Genomic DNA, 13233 nt, shown 5'->3' on the forward strand with positions numbered 1-13233 from the left:
AGCTTCTGTCTATTCTTGCTACTCAGGTGGATGAAGGTCTGATGAGTGTGTTGGTGTAGATCTATGATCCCTTGTACGGTTGCTTCACTTTTCTGAATTTCCAGCTTTTGCCTACCCTTGAGGAGTATGCCTATCTTGTGGGTATACCTATTCTAGATCAGTTGTTGTTCAGTGGCTTGGAGAGAGTCCCTACTTCTCAAGAGATTGTTGATTTGTTGCATATAGATGAATCTATTGTTGGTGCTCATATGACTACCAAAGGTGGAATTCAAGGTCTCCCATCTGATTTCCTCATTGCTCAGGCTACTATGTTTGGGAAGGGCATGAGTCAGGACGCCTTTGAGGATATATTTGTACTTCTCATCTATGGGCTAGTGTTATTCCCCAACATCGACAATTTTGTGGATGTGAACGCTATTAGGATTTTCTCTACTCTTAATCCCATTCCTACTCTGTTGGGTGACACTTATTTCTCTTTGGATATGAGGAATGCAAAGGGTGGTGATACCATTGTGTGTTGTTTGCCTCTGTTGTACAAGTGGTTTATTTCGCACTTGCCACAGACGCTCGCCTTCAAGGAGAACAAAGGATGTCTACGGTGGTCCACGAGACTTATGTCTCTCACTAATGATGATATCTTTTGGTATAACCATGTATATGATGGTGTGCAGATTATTGACTCTTGTGGTGAATTCTCCAATGTGCCTCTTCTTGGTACATGTGGTGGGATTAACTACAACCCTATTTTGGCACGTCGACAGCTTGAGTTCCCCTTAAAGGATAAACCTAATAACATTTTGTTAGAAGGTGTGTTCTTTCAAGAGGGTAAAGATCCCCAAAACTTGAAGGGCAGGATGGTTCGCGCTTGGCGCAAGATTCATAGGAAGGGAAGAAAGGAGCTTGGTCCGAAGAATTGTATTGCTTTGGAACCCTATACCTCGTGGGTTAGGAGGAGAGCTTCTGAATACCATATTCCCTATGACTACCCGAGACCTACACCTATGGTTATATTTGGGCCTTCAACCCTCCATGACCAAGGAGTAGAGGAGTTAAGAGATGAAGACCGTTCACGTGCTTGGGTCCGTGAGCGAGAGGAGCTACTTCAGCAGCTTAGAGATAAGGATGCATTGATAGAGTTTCTGGAGCATCAAGTTATCGATGAGCTTGACGATGTGGTGACTTCTCTTCTTCCTCAGTCTTCCAGGTTTTGGAAGAGGAAGTATGATTGACTCGCCAAAGAGAAGGCAGATATGGAGGCATCCTATGAGAGGAAGGTGAAGAGGCTTCGTGCAGCCTATCTTCCGGTCTCAAGAGCTTTGGACGATTGTTTCTAGGGCTCCATAGGATGTTCATTTTCCTTCTCTCTTGTATTGTATTTGGTTACCAAGACTGTACTTCTTTGGTGTAAAAATATTTTCTAGATATTATTGATATGATATTTCCATATATGTCTAAATGATTAATATTTTCCAAATATTTGCAAATAGAACTCTAAAAGTTCCTCTGATTAAAAATAAAATCATATGCATAAGCATTGCATGCATCATATGCATAAGCAGGTTTTGTTCCAGGGCTTCTTGCTCAGTGGTCTACCTCTGTGTTCTTCATTTATTTCAAAGACAAGCTGACGCACCGGTACTACATCGGAGCCAACTCATCAAAGCTAATGGATCACCCAGAGCAAGAGAACAGAGAATTGAAGGAGGAAGTAGCAAGATTGATTGCCCTGATGGAGTCTTTCTTGGCCGCCCAAAGCCAGTCGTCTCCAACGCCTTCAACTCCTCCCTAGAGGACGGTCATCTCAGAGGTTGCTTCCTCTACCGTGCCTGCTGCCAGTGCCCACTTTACACCGTCTGCTATGCCAGCCGGGTTTCCCTAGGGGATGCCCGCTAACTTTGTTCCTGAGGGTCTCGCCCCAACTTTTGCTTCTCTACCGGCATCTAGCCCGGTCCTTGTTGTGCCACCTCCAGTCATGCATACTTTGCCGAGTGTTGATGACACCATTTATCACTCTGAGCCATCTGAGGGCCCAGACGTGTATGAGAAAATGGACACTATGAATGATCAATTCCTTGAGCTTCGCAAGGAACTTAAAACTCTCAGAGGGAAGGACCTCTTTGGCAAATCTGCTGCTGAGCTTTGTCTTGTGCCTAATGTCAAGATTCCTGTCAAATTCAAAGTGCCTGACTTTAAAAAGTACAAAGGAAACACTTGCCCGCTCAGCCATCTTGTGATGTATGCACGCAAGATGTCGACTCAGACCAACAATGATCAACTTCTGATCCACTACTTCCAGGACAGCCTGTCCGGTGCCGCATTGAGATGGTACATGGGTCTGGATAGTGCGAACATCCGCTCCTTCAACGACCTTGGTGAAACCTTCGTCAAGCAATACAAATACAATGTTGATATGGCTCCCGATAGGGACCAACTGACGGCCATGTCCCAAAAGGAGAAAGAAACATTTAAGGAGTACGCCCAGAGGTGGCGTGAGTTGGCTGCACAAATCGTGCCCCCGCTCGAAGAGAAGGAGATGAGGAAGATATTTCTCAAGAGTTTAAGCTCTTTCTACTACAAGCACATGATTGCTAGCGCTTCTTCTGATTTCACCGAGATGGTGAACATGGGGATGTGTCTAGAAGAGGGAGTCAGGGAAGGGCGCCTGACTAGAGAAGAAGGCTCTTCTGCCAAACGTTATGGGGCGTTTGCAAAGAAGAAAGATGGTGAGGCGCATGTTGTGACCTCCCATGCTAAATCCAGAAGACCCTCCGTGAAGAGGAAGACTGTGCGTCCCGCCAGTAACCAACACCAGGTGGCTCATATAGCACCTATTTTCAGAGAGAATCAGCATTACCAGCATCAGAACCAGCAACAACAACATCAACAATATCAACAACAACAACACCGTCCTCAACAGCAGGCCTACCAGCCTCGAAACATAATCAAACCAGCACAAGCTATGATAGGAAGAGGCTCACTTTTGATCCTATTCCGATGACCTACACTGAATTATATCCTTCCCTGATTGAAAGGAAGTTGATTACTCCACATGACCCACCTGCTATACCAACCAACCCTCAGTGGTGGTATAAGCCCGAGCTTCACCGTGTTTATCATTCTGGTGCTCCCGAACATGATATGGAGAACTGTTACCCTCTTAACACCAAGGTTCAAGACCTTGTTAGTAGTGGTATTCTATTTTTCGAGGACGTAGGTCCTAATGTGAAGAAGAACCCATTGCCCGAGCATGGGAAATCTGCTGTTAATATGGTTCAGGGTTGCCCTGGCAAATACAAGGTCAGATATGTCAGCCATATCCGACAATCATTGGTCGAGATGCATAGACTCTTGTGTGAATACAGTCATTACAAGCATGACCATGATAGTTGCCGTGTCTGCACTGTCAATGAGAGAGGATATCGTCAAGTCAGAAAAGCCATCCAAGAAATGCTGGATCAGGGTGTGATAGAGATACTTCAGAATCGTGATGAGGACGAAGTTAATGTGATATTCCCTGTATTTAGGATACCTGAGCCTGTTGTTGTCCGATACGATAGAAGCAAGCAGAAGGCCTTTCCTACTCTCATAATTAAGCCAGTTGGCCATGTGCCATACTCTTCCGACAAAGCTGTTCCCTATCGTTATAATGCAGTTGCATTAGAAGATGGGAAAGAGGTGCCTCTACCCTCCACTTCTATTGTGAATATTGTTGATGTCAGTGGTTTGACCCGTAGTGGTCGTGTATTCTCGGCGCCGCCGAAACCCCAGGCCGAGACCAAGAGAGCTGATACTGCTGATAGTGCTACCCGTCCTTTGGGGAATTCTTCTTCTTCTCTGAATCCGGAACTTGTTGTTGAAAAACCTTCCGTTGCTGTTAGTGCTCCTGTCCCTGTTGGCCAGAATGGCATGTTGAAAGAGGACTCTGATGAGATGTTGAGGCTCATCAAGAGGAGCGAGTAAAATGTTGTAGATCAGCTGCTTCAAACGCCATCAAAGATCTTTGTGCTGTCTTTGTTGATGAATTCTGAGCCACACCGCGAAGCTTTGCAGAGGGTGTTGGACGTGGCATACGTAGATCACGATGTCACAATAGAACAATTTGATAACATTGTTGCAAACATTACTGCTTGTAACAACCTAAGCTTTTGTGATGCTGATCTCCCCGAAGAGGGAAGGGACCACAATTTGGCACTTCACATCTATATGAACTGCAAGGATAATGCTTTGTCTAATATGCTGGTAGACACTGGATCATCGCTGAATGTGTTTCCAAAATCCACTATGGAGAAACTTTCATACCAGGGGCCTCCCATGAGGCAGAGTGGAGTGGTTGTGAAAGCTTTTGATGGATCACGAAAAACTGTGATTGGCGAGGTTGAACTCCCAATCAAGATAGGACCTAGTGATTTCCATATCACTTTTCAGGTCATGGATATGCACCCATCATATAGCTGTTTGTTAGGCAGACCATGGATTCACGAGGCCGGCGCCGTGACATTCACCCTACACAAAAAGTTGAAGTTCGTGAAGAACAAGAAATTGGTGGTGGTAGGGGGAGAGAAGGCTCTCTTGGTAAGCCATATGTCTTCCTTTTCTTACATTGATGCTGAGGATGAGGTTGGGACGCCGTTCCAAGCCTTGTCTATTGCTGAACCTTCTAAGAAAGGAACTTCTTCATTTGCGTCCTACAATGTTGCAAAGTTGGCCATTGAGCATGGCGCAACTACTGGTTTAGGACAAATGATCAAGCTGGAAGACAATAAATCCCGGGCTGGCATAGGGTATTCTTAAGGCACTTTCAACAAGCACGGTTTGTTTCAGAGTGGTGGTTTCATCCACACGGTTGAAGACCAGGAAGCTACTGCGGTTGTGGAAGATGATGCAGAAAAAGATTCTGGCAACTTTGTTATCCCTGGAGGAGTCTGCAATAATTGGTTCACTGTTGATGTTCCAACAGTTGTCCATAAGTCCACGTAATGTTGATTTTTGTTTAAAAACCCTTCTCTCATGCCAAAAGGAGAAGTGATGACATTGTTGGCCCATAAATACAATGATATTCATTCAATAAATTCATGTTAAATGTTTGTTTTTCCAAATTATTTTCACTTTTTGCTGTTTTGCATGAAATTGGTGATCACTAAAAACCCCTAAAAAATAGAATAAAATCAATCTTTTCATCTGCATAATGATTTGCCTTGTTTGAATTCTAAAATCTCTTTTATATCCAAAATCATTATACAGGTTAATCAAACCCATTGTACCAACTTTGAGTTCCCTGTATTTGAGGCCGAAGAAGATGATGTTGAAGAGATTCCTGATGAGATTACCCGTCTGCTTGAGCATGAAGATAAGATCATTCAGCCACATCTTGAGAATCTGGAAGCAGTCAACTTTGGGTCTGAAGATTGTGTTCGTGAGGTAAAGATTGGGGCACTCCTTGAAGAGTCTGTGAAGAAGGGGTTAATTGAGTTGCTACGACAATATGTCGACGTCTTTGCCTGGTCATATGAAGACATGCCTGGTATAGATACTGATATCGTGCCACATTTCCTGCCTTTGAAGCCTGAGTGTGTGCCTGTGAAGCAAAAGCTCATAAGAACTCATCCTGATATGGCAGTGAATTTTAAAGAAGAAGTTCAAAAGCAAATTGATGCGAGGTTTTTGGTGACTTTTAAATATCCTCAATGGGTGGACAATATTGTGCCCGTGTCTAAGAAAGATGGAAAAGTCTGAATGTGTGTAAACTATCGAGACTTGAATAAAGCTAGTCCAAAAGATGATTTTCCTCTACCACATATTGATATGTTGGTAGATAATACAGCTAAATTCAATGTCTTCTCATTTAAGGACGAATTTTCTGGTTATAATCAGATCAAAATGGCACCCGAGGATATGGAGAAGACAACATTCACCACACCTTGGGGAACATTCTGTTATCGAGTGATACCCTTCAGTTTGAAGAACGCCGGAGCCACGTATTAACGAGCTATGACTACCTTGTTTCACGATATGATGCACAAGGAGATTGAGGTATATGTTGATGATATGATTTCAAAGTCAAGAACGAAAGTTAAACATGTAGAGCACTTGTTGAAGCTTTTTCAGCGTTTGAGGAAGTACAAACTCCGCCTGAATCGTAACAAGTGTACATTTGGAGTCCGTTCCGGCAAGTTATTGGGCTTTATTGTCAGCGAGAGAGGTATTGAAGTTGATCCTGGCAAGGTCAAAGCAATACAAGAGATGCCTGCGCCCAAAACTGAGAAGCAAGTCCGAGGTTTTCTTGGCCGCTTGAATTATATTTCCAGGTTTATATCCCACATGACTGCCACATGTGCGCCGATATTCAAGCTCCTCCAGAAAGATCAACGTCATGATTGGACCGAGGATTTCCAGAAGGCCTTTGACAGTATTAAAGAGTATCTGTCCGAGCCTCTGATTCTGTCTCCGCTTGTGGAAGGGAGACCCTTGATTATGTATTTGACTGTTCTTGAAGACTCTATGAGTTGAATACTGGGTCAGCAAGATGAATCTGGGAAGAAAGAGTATGCTATATACTATCTGAGTAAGAAGTTCACTGATTGTGAGTCTCGGTACTCAATGCTTGAGAAAACATGTTGTGCTTTGGCTTGGGCTGCTAAGCGTTTACGCCAGTATATGTTGAATCATACGACTTCGTTGACATCCAAAATGGATCCAATCAATTATATCTTTGAGAAGTATGCTTTAACTGGGAGGATTGCCCGTTGGCAGATGCTGTTGTCTAAGTATGATATTGAGTATCGAGCTCAGAAGGCTATTAAAGGTAGTATCTTGGCTGACCACTTGGCACATCAACCAATTGAGGATTATCAGTCAGTTCAGTACGACTTCCCCGATAAGGAGATTCTGTATTTGAAAATGAAAGATTGCGATGAGCCTACACTTGATGAAGGGCCAGAGCCTGGTTTCTGGTGGAGCATGATGTTTGATGGCGCTATAAATCAATATGCAAATGGTATTGGGGCAGTGATTATTACTCCTCAGGGCATACATTTTCCTTTTACATCAAGGCTAACTTTCAAATGCACGAATAATATGGCGGAATATGAGGCCTATATCATGGGTTTGGAAGAGTGTATTGATCTTAGGATCAAGCATCTTGATGTGTATGGTGATTCGGCCCTTGTTGTTAATCAAATTAAGGGTGAATGGGAGACGAATCAGCATGGCCTCATCCCATATAGAGATTATGCAAGGAGGATTTCAACGTTCTTTACTGAGTTTGACTTGCATCATATTCCTCGAGATGAGAATCAGATGGCATATGCGCTTGCTACGCTTACTTCGATGATTATGGTGAAATTCTGGAATGAAGTCCCCAATATTATTGTGATGCGCTTGGATAGACCAACTCATGTATTTGTAGTTGAAGAAGTAAAAGATGATAAGCCATGGTATCATGACATCAAATGTTTTCTTCAGAACCAGATTTACCCGCCTAAGGGCATCTGTTAAAGACAAGAAGACTTTGAGGAGGTTATCTGGTAGTTTCTACCTCAATGGCGATGTGCTTTATAAGAGGAATTTCAACATGGTTCTGCTCAGGTGCGTGGATAAACACGAAGCAGACCTGTTAATGACTGAAGTCCATGAGGGTTCATTTGGTACTCATTCCAATGGACATGCCATGGCAAAGAAGATGTTGAGAGCAGGCTACTATTGGCTGACAATGGAGTCTGACTGCTGCAAATATGTGAAGAAATGCCACAAGTGTCAGATTTATGCGGATAAGATTCATATTCCCCCGACACTTCTGAATGTGATTTCATCACCATGGCCTTTCTCTATGTGGGGAATTGACATGATTGGTATGATAGAGCCAAAAGCGTCCAACGGTCACAGGTTTATTCTCGTAGCAATTGATTACTTCACCAAGTGGGTTCAAGCGGCGTCATATGCAAATGTGACCAGGCATGTTGTTGTGAAGTTTATAAGAATCAACTCATATGCCGTTATGGTGTGCCAGATAAGATCAATAATGATAATGGATCTAAGTTGAACAACAAGATGATGAAAGAGCTATATAGCGAGTTCAAGATGGAACATCATAATTCTTCTCCCTATAGACCCAAGATGAATGGGGCTGTTGAAGCTGCTAACAAGAACATTAAGAAGATTATCCAGAAGATGGTTATTACGTACAAAGATTGGCATGAGATGCTGCCATTTTCTTTGCATGGTTATCGTACATCTGTCTGCACTTCAACAGGGGCAACCCCTTTCTCTCTTGTATATGGCATGGAGGCTGTGCTCCCCGTGGAGGTTGAGATCCCATCAATAAGAGTTTTGATGGAAGCCAAGTTGATAGAGGATGAATGGGTTCAGAGTCGTTATGACCAGTTGAACTTAATCGAAGAGAAGAGATTGACTGCCATGTGCCATGGCCAGTTGTATCAGCAAGGGATGAAGAAAGCCTTTGATAAGAAGGTCAAGCCTCGTGTGTTCCGAGAAGGTGACCTCGTGCTCAAAAAAGTCTTCTCTTTCGCACCCGAATCCAGGGGCAAGTGGACTCTAAACTATGAAGGTCCATATGTTGTTAAGAGAGCCTTTTCAGGCGGTGCTTTGATGCTTACAACTATGGATGAGTAGGATTTCACTCGTCCTGTGAATTCAGATGCAGTCAAGAAATACTTCTCCTAAAATAAAAACAGAATATCTCGCTAAGTTGAAAACCTGAAAGGGCGACTTAGGCAAAAATGAGCGTCTCGGTGGATTGAAAACCCGAAAGGGCGGTCCAGGCAAAAGTTAGAGACAACCAAAAAAAGAATATATATATATATATATATATATATATATATATATATATATATATATATATATATATATATATATATATATATATATATATCCCGCTAGATTTAGTACCTTATCCTAGGGCAATCTAGGAAAAAATTAGGGATTTGGCAAGTAACTGCATCCTAACAAGACTTTGTTCTACAACTGTCATCTGTCAAAGATTCTCGCTAAGTCATCGTCAACTGAAGCTTCAAATACATTGGATTCGGAGTTGGCGGAGAAATTGTCATTATGTTCAATGTAGCCTTTTTCCAATATATATCACCAATTTCAAATTTCTAAAGATCCGTGGAGTCTTGCCATTTGCAGACTACCATTCCATCAAATAAATTTGAGCCTTTATCCAATTCTTTACACTCTTATTTGTTTTTGTTCAACAAATGTTTGCATGTTTTAATTGATAAATATTATTGTTTTAAACAAATAAAGTGTTTATAAAAACTGTTTTTTAAACAAAGTGAATATTCACAATGACTCAAAGGATAATTGGGACATCTTCAGTGCTCTCCCAAGGATAGTATGATTTCCAAAAGGGTAAGGTATTTGTTCATATTCCTAGCATATCTGTTATCCTCTTCATCATCTTTCAGGTTGTCACCCCAGTGAGCACAGAGAAGGTGATACACCACCCAGTTTCCCTAGAGAGTTTGGAGTTTGGTCTTAATCTTCTAGCTCCCCAGCGAGGCTGGATCTAGCATTTGTGTTATCAATTATATGGTTGTCATCCCTTGTGTGGATTGACCTAAAATCCATTATAAATTGATAAATTGATATGCTATCTTTTCAAAGAAGTTGGTATTCCCTCATTCAGGTTGGAAGCCCCCCGCAGAGTGAGCAGGAACTCTCTTCATGAGTAGTTGGTTTGTAGCTTATCCCATGTGGATTCACCTACCTTAATCTCCAGCAGGTTTGGCTCTTGTTCATCCTCAGCAGGGTTGTTCACTTTAGAACTCCCCAGTACGGTCACCAGCGGTTTATCTCCAGTTGATCGCCTACGGGCTGTTCTCGGTTTAGTCATCAACATTTGTCCCCTAGTGGAGTTGCCTGATCATAGCCTGTCTGTTGTTGCTTCCTCCTTCTTAGATAATTTTCGTCCTAGTAGAGCGGGTGATGAAAAGGTTTATTTTCCTATCCCCAGCGGACAGGTGTTTCTCTTCTCCTCGACAGAGATTGTTTCTCCAGCAGTATGAGGAAGTGTGATGGTTTTGGAACTTTTGTTTGATGGTTATTCCCAACAGAGTTTCATATCATCTCCTTGATAATTTCCCTAGTAGAGTTGCTTCTACGACGGATCTTATCCGTGCTTAGCTTCCCCAACTAAGGCTTTGCCTAATTTCAGTTTGGTGTTGGAACTTCAAGGAAGATGCGTTGATCCCTTCCCCAATGAAGTGACTGGTTCTCCTTCTCCTTAGCAGAGATATTTTCCTTCCATGATTAGAAGGGAATGTTGTTTGATGTGCTTCTGTTTGGTGGTTGTTCCCCACAAAAGTCTACATCTCCCTCTCATAAGATCCCCAGTAGATTTCTTCTCTGGCTGATCTTATCCTTGGCTCTGCCTACTATTGAAAGATCCCCAACTTTGGTGATGGTGATCCCTTGCTTATTCCCAACAGCTGTCTCTGATCCCTGGTAATCCTGCTTGCTCCCCTAGCATGGGCCTTTTCTCCCCTACAGAGATCTGCGTTTCCTGGTATTTGTTGCCCCTGCCAGATTGGATGTTCTCCAGTGGGCCTGGCTTTCTCTTTTGAGATGTAGTGCCGAATGTCTGTCCATTGATTCTTGGACCTGTTTGTGTTATATATGTCTGTTTTTCAGCATTAATCATACATAAACCGTGCATATACATGCATAATTATAACATTCAGATATTCATGTTGCATTCTTTGCCATATATCTTTGTTTGTTATCTCCTGCCATTTGGTGATATATATATATATTTCCCCAAGCAGATTTTTGTGTCTGATCTCTCAACATAGAGTCAGGCCCATAGGCAGAAAACGTCTATCCTTTCTTCCATATTCCCCACTGAGCTATGTCCCCGTGGATGATAATAATTTCAGTTTCCTCCCAAAATATGTATTGGGATGGAATTACTCCCCTGAGTTATATCCTCATTGGGTGGAGTCTTGTTTCATTGTGTCTCTCTAGTTTGTTCCTAGATTGACTCCTCTTGTTATTTCCCCTGCACTTCCCTGTGGTTCAGGTGATCAATTGCTCGGTAAGCAGTAATTGTTCAGTCTTTCCCCGACGGAGTCTGTGGCCTTCTACTGAGTAACTGGTAGTTGTAAGTCCTATTTCTATGGTTTACTACCCAGTAACCAGTAGTTCTAAACCCTATTTTATCCCCTTGCAGAGTTAACCTTGTTTTTGTTCATCCTAACCAATGACGGTTACTCTCTTATGTGGTTTTCTACCCAGTAACCGGTAGATGTAATCCCCTCTTTGTTGGTTATCTTTATCCAATATTCGGTATTGATATTCCTTCATTTTGAGTATATCTCCCAGTAACCGGTGATATATCTCTTGGATAAATGCTCTGATCAAGCAATTTATCCCCAGCAAGTCATCTTTCATTTACCTTTGTTTGGTAATGATTGTTTCTCCCCTTTTGATTTGTCATCATTTTATACCCAGTAGTCGGTATCCCGATGTCCTTTCTTTTCGGTCGATTTATCCTTTATTAACCCAGTAACCGGTTGTGGATAATGTTCCATATGAGTATGTTATCTATGTTCCGACGGTAATAGATAATATATCTAGTGCGCTCTTCAGTCGAAGTCTTTTTCTTCCCCCAGTCGAGTAAGATTTGTATCTCCTTGTAGAATCGAATGCCCATCCTGTAATCAAGTTTGCTTTTCTAAGTCCTCCTTTTGGATGATGAGTGTTTTGGAAATATTCCCAAATTCACGCTTGGTTGGTCACCTATTATATGCCCAGTAACCGATATCCCTGGTGTTCCTTCCTTCTGCTCCCTATTATGACTTTTTGTCCCCTGTGGAGTCAGATTTTCCTGAGTTGAAATATACCTTTGTAGGTCTTCCTCAGATGTTTTGGATGATTGATATCTCTCACCCTTATACCGGTCTTAGATATTCATTCTGCCGAGCATGTTGTTCTCTCACACTTATACCGGTGATTTGATCACATGTCTCTTTGAGCTTATTACACAGTGATCAGTCACCATTATATTGAGTTTACATTACTAATCCGACGTAAAACAGAGACATTTGACACATTGTGCAAGCATTTATGGTACATTTCGAGTTAGTTTTACTTCCGTTATTTTATTTACGCGTTTTTAGTCTTTGTTATCTTTTACCTTTTTTATCTTGATTTTATGTGTGGGATAACTGTGTTTTTGCCCGACAGATCCAGGTAGAAGAACCGGAGAACTCAGAACACGACAGTGCGAGATTCCAGCACGCAAAAGAGCAAAAAACCCCGGTATAGGAGGCCTTACACGGCCACCCGTGTCACCTGGCACGGGCCGTGTCAGGGCAAGGGAAGCAAAGGAAGAAAACAGTAGCCTGACACGGCCACCCGTGTCAGCTGATACGGGCCGTGTCAGGCAGAAACTTTAACCGTGTCACCCCTGCCATGGGCGTGTCAGCTGACACGGGCCGTGTCAGCCCAAGCCCAAAATTTCCAGTTTTCTCGGGCTTTTTATTCCTCGGGATTTTTAGAGACATCTTTGGACCTGTCCAACTGCTGCTGGGAACTTTCACTATAAAAAGAGGTCTTCTACCAAAGGAAAAATCATCTTGGAATACTGCAAAACACAGTATTATGAAGCAATCAAGTATTACGAAGATCAAGGCATTTGGAGAGTTGAAGATATTCATGAGCGGGAGCGATTGAAGATCAAAGTCATCCAATTACTTGTAATGTTTAATTTTTATCTTGAATTTGTTTTAAACAATATGAGTAGTTAAACCCCCTAATTCAAGGGGGTGTCCCTAATTTAGAATTGTAATGAATTTGAGTTTACATTTGCATTTATAATATTTTGTTTACGGTAACCTTTTGATGTGTTTATTGCTTTCTCTTTCGGACCAATTGAGATTGATTTATTGTTATCAAATAGGCTGGACCGCCATTGATAAGGTTTTCAACAGGTTACTCTATAGTAGATATCACCTAGGACTAGGGATACCCTGTATGAAGCAGAGCATTCTTGATATTATACAACTTAACTTCACCCTAATTGGCTATGGACATAGGAATTAGGGTAGATTGATTAAAGGTTTTCTCACTAAGGACTTGGGAGAAAATACCCTGGAGAACTGGTAGTAATTGATATTTGTTGATGCAATAGTAACTCAGAGTTATTACAGGGATAAATCATACACCTTCCCTGGCATTGTTCCTTTTTCTCTATAAACCCTTATTTTCATACTT

Source organism: Lathyrus oleraceus, chromosome 3, assembly GCF_024323335.1.
Source record: "Lathyrus oleraceus cultivar Zhongwan6 chromosome 3, CAAS_Psat_ZW6_1.0, whole genome shotgun sequence".
Taxonomy (NCBI): Eukaryota; Viridiplantae; Streptophyta; class Magnoliopsida; order Fabales; family Fabaceae; genus Lathyrus; species Lathyrus oleraceus.